The sequence below is a fragment of the Mizuhopecten yessoensis genome, unplaced genomic scaffold (assembly GCF_002113885.1).
Source record: "Mizuhopecten yessoensis strain PY_sf001 unplaced genomic scaffold, ASM211388v2 scaffold11041, whole genome shotgun sequence".
NCBI classification, from domain to species: Eukaryota; Metazoa; Mollusca; class Bivalvia; order Pectinida; family Pectinidae; genus Mizuhopecten; species Mizuhopecten yessoensis.
In genome coordinates, this window is record NW_018408849.1 from 221,800 (window position 1) to 232,762 (window position 10,963).

Here is a 10,963-nt window from a genome sequence, read left to right on the forward strand (position 1 = left end):
TACTCAAAACTAAAGTGATATTTGTTCTGCATTTGTTTTTCAAAAATAGAGTGCAGGACAGTTAATGCTTTATGCATATGCAGATATCAAAACAGATACATTCACTTGAATTCAAAAGTAAAAAAGACTGTTTAAAATCCCACGTTGAAGCAATGACAAACGATCAGACGTTTTTTTTAAATACATAGGCCTGTCTTACCATCGTTCCAATGTTATATCTATGATATAATCGTATCGTCTTATTGAATTTAAAACTGTTTAAACTAAAACATGACACGTATCTTACAGTTATCGTCACTACAGGACTTCTAAGGAAAACATCATTAACACCGCGAACTTATACAGCAACTAATCGCATTACAGATCATGTGACCTTTAACCCCAAAAGTTTGTCTATAAAGTGTATGCTAAGCACTTTGTCTGCATACGGCCGCTTTCTGCCAACGCTAACTTTTCGCTGGCACGCTGTTGTTTCCCCCACAGAACGGTAAAGACGTAGCCACGTATTGATCGGTCGTGTGACTTGACTAGTTTATAGAATACACGATAAATAATATTGATGAACAATTGAATTCTGCAGTCATTCACACGAGTAATCTCAGACTGGCAGTAGGAGAACTACCATCATCTGGACAGAAGGCTTAACAGTCAGCATAGCGAGTCAGGAAACATCCAAATGTATGTATCAATGTTATAAAACACGTAATGAACATTTTGTTTTCATAAACATTTATTATCTTGTGAAATATTGATAACCCAAATATCCAGTCAGTAGTATCGACCTTGGTCACCTTGTAAATCTTTCATTCATTTATTGAAATTATATTTTTATTATTATTTTGTGTATCACTTAATGTAGATTTTTGTCTTATACCAGGACAAGTATTCGTGTTCTATTTTAAGTTTTCATAAGCATGACATTTTTATCGATTTTACCCTTACAGTTATGTGTTATTAATTAAATTAAATTATTTGGACCCAACTAAGCCTTAACATAGAAGCATGTGTTGATTTATCATATGAAATATTGTAAAAAAGTATTTAGGTAAAGCCAGATTACATTCCTTATTAAGATAGGTAATACCAAGCCTCAGTAAATATTATAGAATGTTAACACGAAGAGTCAGCGTCTGATAATTACTAAAAGTATACAGTAATATTAAGATAAAATAAACAATTTACCTTATTTATAGATATTTACATGGTAATACTGAATATATGTCTCCTCCATAACTCAATGGATAGGTAACAATTCAGTCTTGGTTGTAATTGTTTGTAATATGACTTCACCTGTCCCTTGCTATTTACGGTAAAATGTTTCTCATAAACATCCGTGTCACATTTATTACAGTACCTTTATGGCTTAAAGTTACAATTGAATATATTAATTCATTTGAAAGGCATTTCACAAGCATTCGTAATTCATTTAGACGTACATTCATCACTGAAACTATAAAATAATCTGTATTATTATATCCGAAAAATATATGGCTCTAAAAAGGCCAAAAGTCAAGGATAGCGATAGTAAAGTATAATTAATTCCTTCAATTATATTTCAGTGATTACAATTACTTTACTTCTAACGCGGTGTGCTATGTAATACTTACAAACTGTTAAATAAGAAACCAACGAAATATTGTCGGAGGTAAATGTGGTTAATTTGCTGAAGTTTAATGAATTATAAAGATGTTTAAGCAGAGTGATAGAATAAACAGTCAGGTTTTTGATTCCACACTGATGAGAAGAATATAACGGGACATTTGCAATAACTCGTTAAATACTATCAAGTAAAACTCCGTTTCCGGTACCGTATCGTATACGTCACACAGTATAAAACTATCGTACATAACCCGTGTAATATGACACCATGTCCCACCAACGCATTTAGTTGTTTACCACAAGTTGTCAATTTTTACAGGTCTCAGCTGCATATAAGTGTTATATTTTTATTAGTAGGAATAAACTACAGAAAAATAGGAATATAAATATGGCTAAAGATATGAAAGGTTCAACCTGGTAATCAATAAATATTATCACAACCGCATCACTCTCCAACTCTTTCATATGTATGTTTTGGGATCCTGATTTAGTGTCACGGCTTCCTGCCTCTCACGGGAACCTGCACAAAGGCATACGTGGTTAATCTGATACGATCCTAGTGACGTCATTAGCTTCTATACGAACAGCATCTGTATGCCAGACGTTGGCCTAATTTTTAATTAAACGGACTATAGTTATCTCAATAAAGACAGAAAAGTTACACACATACATCTAAATATGTGTGTCGAATTTAATATCCTTGCTGATTGTGTCAGATAGTCACTAGTAACTATAATGTCTCGTATGCTGTATACATGTGTGCCTGCTAGAATGTGTATATCACGTGCTGAGCTCAATTTCACGAAAATAGAACAATCATGTGTTTAAATAATTGCCTTTATAAAGTTTCTATATGTATGTACAAACATATCATGAACTGACGTCGACAGATTATGATATTACTAGACGGCGGGAGGAGACAGAATAATCACCATATCAAGTCACCATAGACCAGCGTTAGGTGTCCATAAGTATTAGTAGTAACCACAGCAAAACATATCTATATATCTATATGCTGAATTTTCGTATTAGTCAACGTAGGATAATCAAGACAGACACGTTTTGTTCACCATACAAGCGAGTTTATTTCACATATATATTGAAGCTTAGCCTAGCCAAACTAGCACGTGCAATATTACAATCAGCTCAGGCTGACTCGTCGTTTGTTGTCAGTTTCAGAGACATCAATGTGTAAGTTAATTAGTAAGGACATAATATTGTATGATGTTTATAACAATTTACTAACATTGTCTACTATGACTGTAATAGAAACATTAATAACGGGATAGCAAAATGTAACCTTTAGTCAATGCAAATAGGTATTTATTTTGAAATTGTATCTTTCAGATATTTAGATCGGCACCAACGTTGATAGCCTGGCCTACCGATGGTTACATTTCAGGATCCTTCCGACTGTCAGAGTCAAGCTCACACATTAGCAATGAATGTTTTCGTCATGATGAAAAAAGACGAATCGCGTTTGATACGAAAAGCCAAGCAACTTGTGAAAAAGCGAAGAAATTTTGCCAGGAAAGTTTTTATCGAAAATGTGGATGGATGGACGCCTGTTCATGCCTGCGCTTTACGTGGGTCTAAAAAGTTACTGAAAGTAATGCTTGGTTCTGGTTTTGATATCGACACTCAAATGGGTCAGCCAGAAGGACTTCCGAACAGCTGCACATTACTGCACATAGCTGCCTATAGAGGTGATCCGAGTATTTGTAAATATCTTATTTCCTGTGGGGCCAAAGTAGATGCCAAAGACAGTTTCGGTCGCACTCCACTATACTACGCCGCTCGCCATAACAGTCGCTGTCTACTCAAATGTTTTGAGAAAACTGGGGCTGACATAAGTGTTCTCGACAAATTGCTTCCGAATTGGCAATCGGATATCTCAAATGAATGCATGACACCTCAAGCAAAGACGGCGACTTTTTGTTTCTTCGGAAAGTGATCTGTCGAACTGAACATATCTGCTGTTATGTTCAATTGCGTCCATCGAAATGTGATATTCGTTTTCCAGACCAATAATGTTTTTGTTTTGTATTTGCATCATCATGCTGACATGTAGTTATGATAATAACTACCTTAATTTGTTTAACAATGCCTTGAAGTGAATAATTAAGAAAGTGTGGATGAGGTGGTTTCTTGGGGTGTTTTCCTTGTTTCGCCTTGTTGACATGCGCTATTATCATTGGTTTGTCTGTACCCTCTATCCGGTATCATTGCACGTCTAATGCAGACCTCATAGAGTATCGGAGCTGTCTTTGTGTGTCCCCTTTACTATAGTTGCAGATTATATCAGATAGTTACTAGTTAAAGGTGCCTCATATGCTGTATGCATGCGTGTCTGCTACAAAGTGAATATCACGTGCTGCGCTCAGTGACGTTAATTGGGACTGCCTGATAATAACACCAAAATAGAACAATCACGTGTTTAAATAATTGCCATAAACATGAATTGACGGCGACAGGTTATGACATTACTAGACGGTGAGAGAAACAGACTAATCACCATATCAAGTCATCATATACCAGCGTTAGGTGTCCATAAGTAGTAAAAGAAACCACAGCAAAACATAAATATCTATATGCTGAATTGTCGTATTAATAAACGTATAATATTCAAGACAGACAAGTGTTGTTAACCATACAATCGAACTCAATGGTCCTTTGCTATTAGAAATAAAAAGGATTCTTTAATTTGAGGGAAGCGTTAAGGTCCTCGCCAGGGATATATCACGAGATCCTAAGATGACATCAAAAAGAAAGTGTAAATCTAACAGAAAAAAAGGAAATTAAAAGTAATGAAGCAACAAATACTTTTTTGTGTCTTCAATGTTCACAAAAGTAGAACACACAGAATGGAATATCCAATTCTGTCTGTAGAGGGCCTATTACTCGCCTCTTATTTACGAATAAGATGCAGAGGTTTCCCTTCAATTCTTGCATGTTTAAGAATGTTCCCACATGATGAAATATATACCATATCTCCTGTGTGGTACGACATACGTTTTAAATAAAGGTGTAATGGATTACAAAATGTGTAGGTCTGAAAAAGCAATATATGTTATATGTTTCGTTTATTTCACATTTATATGGAAGCTTAGCCTAGCCAAACTAGCACGTGCAGTATTGTAACATAGAGAAGTGACGTTACTCACACTTCGGAGAGGTATCCGAGTTGACCAAACAAGCCGTCCTCATGTTATAATGTCACAGACCGTGGTACCACAACACTGACCTCGTCTTGTATCTGTTGGACACATGTGTGAATGCAGGAAATAATAAAAAAAACTATCTGAAATCGATATTATTTGTTATTGTTTATTTTCTTACTTAATCTGATAAAAAAGTAATATAGTCAATGAAGATGGAAAATAGTCCGGGATATGTATATAAAAAAGAAAATTGAGCAAATAACAATATATAATGATGGATGAGAGTTTATGGGATCAAACATTTCATATATACTTCAACTATTTAACAATCTAACGTACGCTGCCACAATTGGTACGCTACCCAAAATGGTACATAGCTAACATCGTTTCAATAGAACTTGAAAATTAACTTTGTGAATTTTCCTCTCATGATATAATAATAGAGACATTTATCAGCATTTCCATGAAATGGCTTTGTTCTTGGCGACATTTTAAGAGTACACGATGACTTCAAAGAAAACATATAAGAAACATAGAAAAAAAAGTACGTCGACGAAATCTAGGTGTTGATGTCTTGTTCTTATAACTATAAAATAAAAAAAATGTAGATATACAATTGTAATTCAGTATGGTATCTATAAAAGTAACACATGTCGTTGCAAATTTGCACAACAGCTAACAGAAATAGAAACTAGTTGACGGGCTTTTCACCGTTAGGACGGATTTGGTCTTTGATCACAAACCTATTTTAAAACCTTATGGACTTTGCCCTCTAAGAATTTGTGTATTGCTTAATTACTAAGTTTTAATACCAGGACATGTATTCATGTTCTATTTTTAGGTTTCATAAACATGACGTTTTATCAATTGAAAACTTACAGTTATGTGCTATCAAACAAATAAAAACGGCATTTCACAAGCATCCGTAAATCATTTAGACGAACATTTATCAATGAAACTGAGAAAGTATAATGAATTCCTTCAATTATCTGTTAATGATTACAATTGCTTTAACTTCAAAGCGGTGTGCTTGGTAATTAGTTCAAACAGTTAAATAAGAAACCAACACGATATCGTCTGGGGTAAATGTGGTTAGTTTTCTTATTAAGTACAGTGAATTCTAAAGATGTTTTAGCAGAGTGATAGAATAAACAGTCATGTTTGTGATTACACACTTATGAGAGGAATGTAACGGGAAAGTAAATCACTCGTAAATTATTGTAAAGTGAAGCCTGTTGAATGTAACCTTTGAATACTCCGGTATCCTACCGTATACGTCACGCAGCTTACCACTATCATATATAACCTGTGTAATCTGGCACCATGTCCGAAAAACGCATTTAGTTGTTTACCATTGGTTGTCAGTTTAAACAGGTCACAGTGCGTATAATTGTCAATAAGTTATTTTTATATTTCTAATAATGGAAATACGGCTGAATAAAGACAGAAATGAAACAGTCACCCTGGTAATCAATAAATATGTATTATCACAACTGCATCACTCTCCAACTCTTTCATGTGTAATTTTGGGAGCCTGAGTTAGTGCCACGACTTCCGGCGCTCTCACGGGAACCTGCACAAATGCATACTTGGTTAAATCTGATACGATCCTAGTGACGTCATTAGATTCTATACAAACATGTATATATAACAGCCAGACTTTGGCCTGATTCTTAATTATACGGACTATATGTTTATCTCAATAAAGACGACAACGTTACACCCTAATGTTGTACGGACTTTCTTCTAGATAAACGCTGACTATTAGAGCTGTCTTTGTGTGTCCCCTTTACTATAGTTGCAGATTATGTCAGATAGTTACTGGTAAAAGGTGCCTCTTATGCTGTGTGCATGCGTGTCTGCTACAAAGTGTATATCACGTGCTGCGCTCAGTGACGTTAATTGGGACTTCCTAATAATAAAACCAAAATAGAACAATCACGTGTTTAAATAATTGCCCTTTTAACGTTTCTATATATATATGTATAAACATATCATGAATTGACGGCGACAGGTTATAACATTACTAGACGGTGAGAGGAGACAGACTAATCACCATATCAAGTCATCATAGACCAGCGTTAGGTGTCCATAAGTAGTAAAAGAAACCACAGCAAAACATAAATATCTATATGCTGAATTGTCGTATTAATAAACGTATAATATTCAAGACAGACAAGTGTTGTTAACCATACAATCGAACTCAATGGTCCTTTGCTATCAAGAATATAAAGGGTTCTTTAATTTGACGATAGCGTTAACGTCCTCGCCAGGGATATATCATGAGATCCTAAGATGACATCGAATAGAAAGTGTAAATCTACCAGAAAAAAGGAAATTAAAAGTATTTAGTTTTTCGATGAAGCAACAAATACTTTTTTGTGTCTTCAATATTCACAAAAGTAGAAAAAAAAACCAGAATGAAATATCCGATTGTGTATGTAGATGGCCTAATATTCGCCTGATACTTACGAATAAGATGCAGAGGTTTCCCTTAAATTCTGGCATGTTTAACAAGATACTTCGTATGATATATATAGACCACAATTACATGTAGCATAGTTTTCCCACATGATGAATATAAACCATATCGCCTTTGTAGTACGAAACTCTGGTTAAATGTAGGCGTAATTGAGCAATATGTGTTACATGTTTCATTTATTTCACATTTATGTTGAAGCCAAAAGTGCACGTGCAATACTTTAATTGTCAGGTATTTTATGTTTATGTATTGTAATCAGCTGAGGATGACTCCAAGCCCTTTCTCGTTGGTTTTGTCGTCAGTTTCAGAGACATCAACGTGTGAAGCAGTATGGACACAAGAAAGTATGATGTTTATAACAAGTTATTGATATTGTTTACTATGTTTGCAATAAAAAAACCATGAATAGCGGTATAGCAAAATGTATCAGAACTACCTTTAGTTAAGGCAAGTAACTATTTACTTTGAAATTGTATCTTCCAGATATTTAGATTGGCACCTACAAGTACGTTGTTAGCCTGACCTATCGATGGTTACATTTCAGGATCCTTCCGACTGTTAGAGTCAAGCTCACACATTAGCAATGAATGTTTTCGTCATGATGAAAAAAGACGAATCGCGGTTGATACGAAAAGCCAAATAACTTGTGAAAAAGCGGAGAAACTTTGCCAGGAAAGTTTTTTTATCGCAAATGTAGAAGGATGGACACACGTTCATGCGTGGGCCTAAAAGATTATTGAAAGTAATGCTTAGTTCTGGTTTTTATATCGACACTCAAATGGGTCAGCCAAAAGGACTTCCAAACAGCTATACATTACTGCACATAGCTGCCTATAGAGGTGATCCGAGTATTTGTAAATATGTTATTTCCTGTGGGGTCAAAGTAGATGCCAAAGACAGTTTCGGTCGCACTCCACTATATTACGCGGCTCGCCATAACAGTCGCTATCTACTCAAATGTTTTGAGAAAACTGGGGCTGACATTAGTGTTCTCGACAAATTGATTCCTAATTGGCAATAGGATATCTCAAATAAATGCATGAAAACTCAAGTAAAAACGGCGATTTTTTGTTCCTTCGGAAAGTGATCTATCGAACTGAACATATCTTCTGATGTGATCAATGGCGTCCATCGAAATGTTTTCCAGACTAGAAATTAACATTCCCTGTCATTATCGATTCATTACCTTTATTTTATCAAATTCTTTTATTTGCATCATCATTAGGATAGTATATAGTTATTATAAAAACTACATTAATTGGTTAAACATTGCCTTAAAATGCATAAATAAGAACTCGTGAATTGGGTGATTTCCATGGGTGTTTCCCTGTTTCGACTTGTTCACATGCGCTATCATTATTTTGTCTTCACCCTATACCATTGCACGTCTACTACACACCTCATGGAGAGATGTAAACCGTACACTTTCTAACCATGTAACATAGAGAAGTGGCGTTACTCCCACTTCGGAGAGGTATCCGAGTTGACCAAACAAGCCGTCCTCATGTTATAATGTCACAGAACGTGGTACCACAACACTGACCTCGTCTTGTATGTGTTTAACACATGTGTGATTGCAAGAAATAATAATAAAAACAATATGAAATCGACAGAATTTGTTATTGATCATTTCTTAGTTAATCTGATAAAACAAAGTTTATTACAGTCAATGAAAATAGAACTTAATCTGGGTATAGGTATTCATATAAAAAAGATTTGTTGTTTTCGTATTTGGTTTTTGGTAATTATTACACTTATTATCCTTATGTGTTCCATATGCGTAGATCAAATGTATTTAAGAAATAATCAATATGTGTGCGTGCATTATGGTGGAATATATAACGAAAGTGAGAAAATGTTGGTAAAAATAATTAACGAAGGACGCTTCGGCCTGAGTTAATTATTTTTCCAACATTTTCGAATCCCAAATTATATATTCCACCATTATGCACGCACATAAGTTGATTATTTTTATTCTACCACGTCAAATGTAACTAATTGTAAAGTTTTGCTGTCTTATAAGGCGACATGACCTAGATAATTCGATATGCAAATAAGACGCTCTTCTTTTGCGCGGGCAAGATTTATCACGTGATCGTGTTGCTTCGTTTTAACTTGATCAATGTCGCGCCAACATTTCCCAGTGCGTAGGGTTGGGCTTTCCGGATTGCGTTTACTTCTAAAAACATCATCATCGTACCGATATCAAGCGGATTTTCTTGGAAGTGCCAGTGATACAACATCATACGATAGGCCTGACATGAGTTGGCATATTTAGTTGGTTGCCATGACGTGATGGAAAGTCGCTGACCGGCTGATCATGACGCGACCTTCACCTTCACCGACTTCACCGGACAGCTGTGTTTTGCAACCACTAATCAGACCGATGCTACTTTTTGCAACAATATTCTTCACACACGGTATGTACACTGTAGGCGAATGCTCGACATCACTTTGATTTTTTGAAGCAGACGACGTTTTGCAGATCAGAAACAACTGAACACGTGTGACGTCAGATACGATGTTTATTTCAATCAATAAAACATTGGCACGCTATCGACATCGTTCGTCAAAACATGAAATCAACACTTGACAGTACATACACACACTGCACACATCGTGAAATGTACGGCACTACCCAGTGAGGTAAAAACAGAAGAAATTAATAATTTTCCATTTTGTCTTCAGACCTGTACATTTTAAATGTCAATAATTAATAAACCATTTTCACTGCAGGGACCCACATACTTAAGGTCTATAGATCCGTGTAATCTTTCGAATGGCAGACCTGTCAAATATTTTGATCCCGCCTGACAGTTATGCTATTTTTTTAATTCATGATAAAATACGGGGAGGTTGATGGAACAGCATGCGTGCGGGGCTCGGCAGAACATAGGGACATGTATTGGGGTGACGTAACTCTTTGAAAAGATGGGGATGGGCACGCATTTCTTAAATCTATGGGAAAAACCCACGCACGCGCACAACCACACACCCTCACACACACCCTCACACATAAAACCGAGGTTTATATGAGTGAAAAAATTGGATGTATGAATTAAATAGGTAAAAAACTTTTGATTTAGTAATAAAATTTTGTACACAGTTAAATATATTTCGATTTTGGGCAGGTGAAAGATTGTTGTTACCAAACAGGAGGTTTCTACTGAGGTATGATTTTGTATTGGTCTGAAATATATTTGTCTAATGTGTTAATAGTTACGACAAAATAATAGATAATGATCGTTTGTTTCGTTTGCCTCACGGCAGGAACAGAGTGGACTCCCTACTAAGTTTTTATGAAAAAGATGGCCGTTTAGTGAACTACATTTCATTCTGAGCCTAGCATGGTATATTTGGCCTATTCAAGTACCACAGAAGTAATATGATTCTTTTTGTAGTAAGTTTTTGTTAAGATGAAGCTTTAGTTTTTTATGGATGCGTCATTCCGTATGTTGGTGGATATGCGAATGTCGTTCTGGGAGAATGTTTCTAAGATATTGTGGGGTAATGTTGTGTATAATGTACTATTTTGTGAAATTGTATGATTTTGTGGTGTTTCCGCCTACAAGAAAGTGTTTGCCATCCTGTTTCTTTGTAAAGGTTTGCATGACTAGTGAGCTTGATGCCCCCTGTAATGATGCGTGCAGCTTCTAGTTGTATATTTTCTATCTTTTGTGAATGTAGGTTGGTCAAATTGTCCCAAACAATATCTCCATAC

At 35.5% G+C, this 10,963-nt stretch overlaps 1 long non-coding RNA gene across 1 annotated transcript; it reads left to right on the forward strand.

The window, feature by feature from the left end:
- Positions 1–435: 435 nt before the first annotated feature.
- On the forward strand, positions 436–4,910 carry LOC110464924. The gene is made up of 2 exons (XR_002464560.1): positions 436–678; positions 2,947–4,910. It is a non-coding gene; the product is annotated as an uncharacterized LOC110464924 (long non-coding RNA).
- Positions 4,911–10,963: the final 6,053 nt, after the last annotated feature.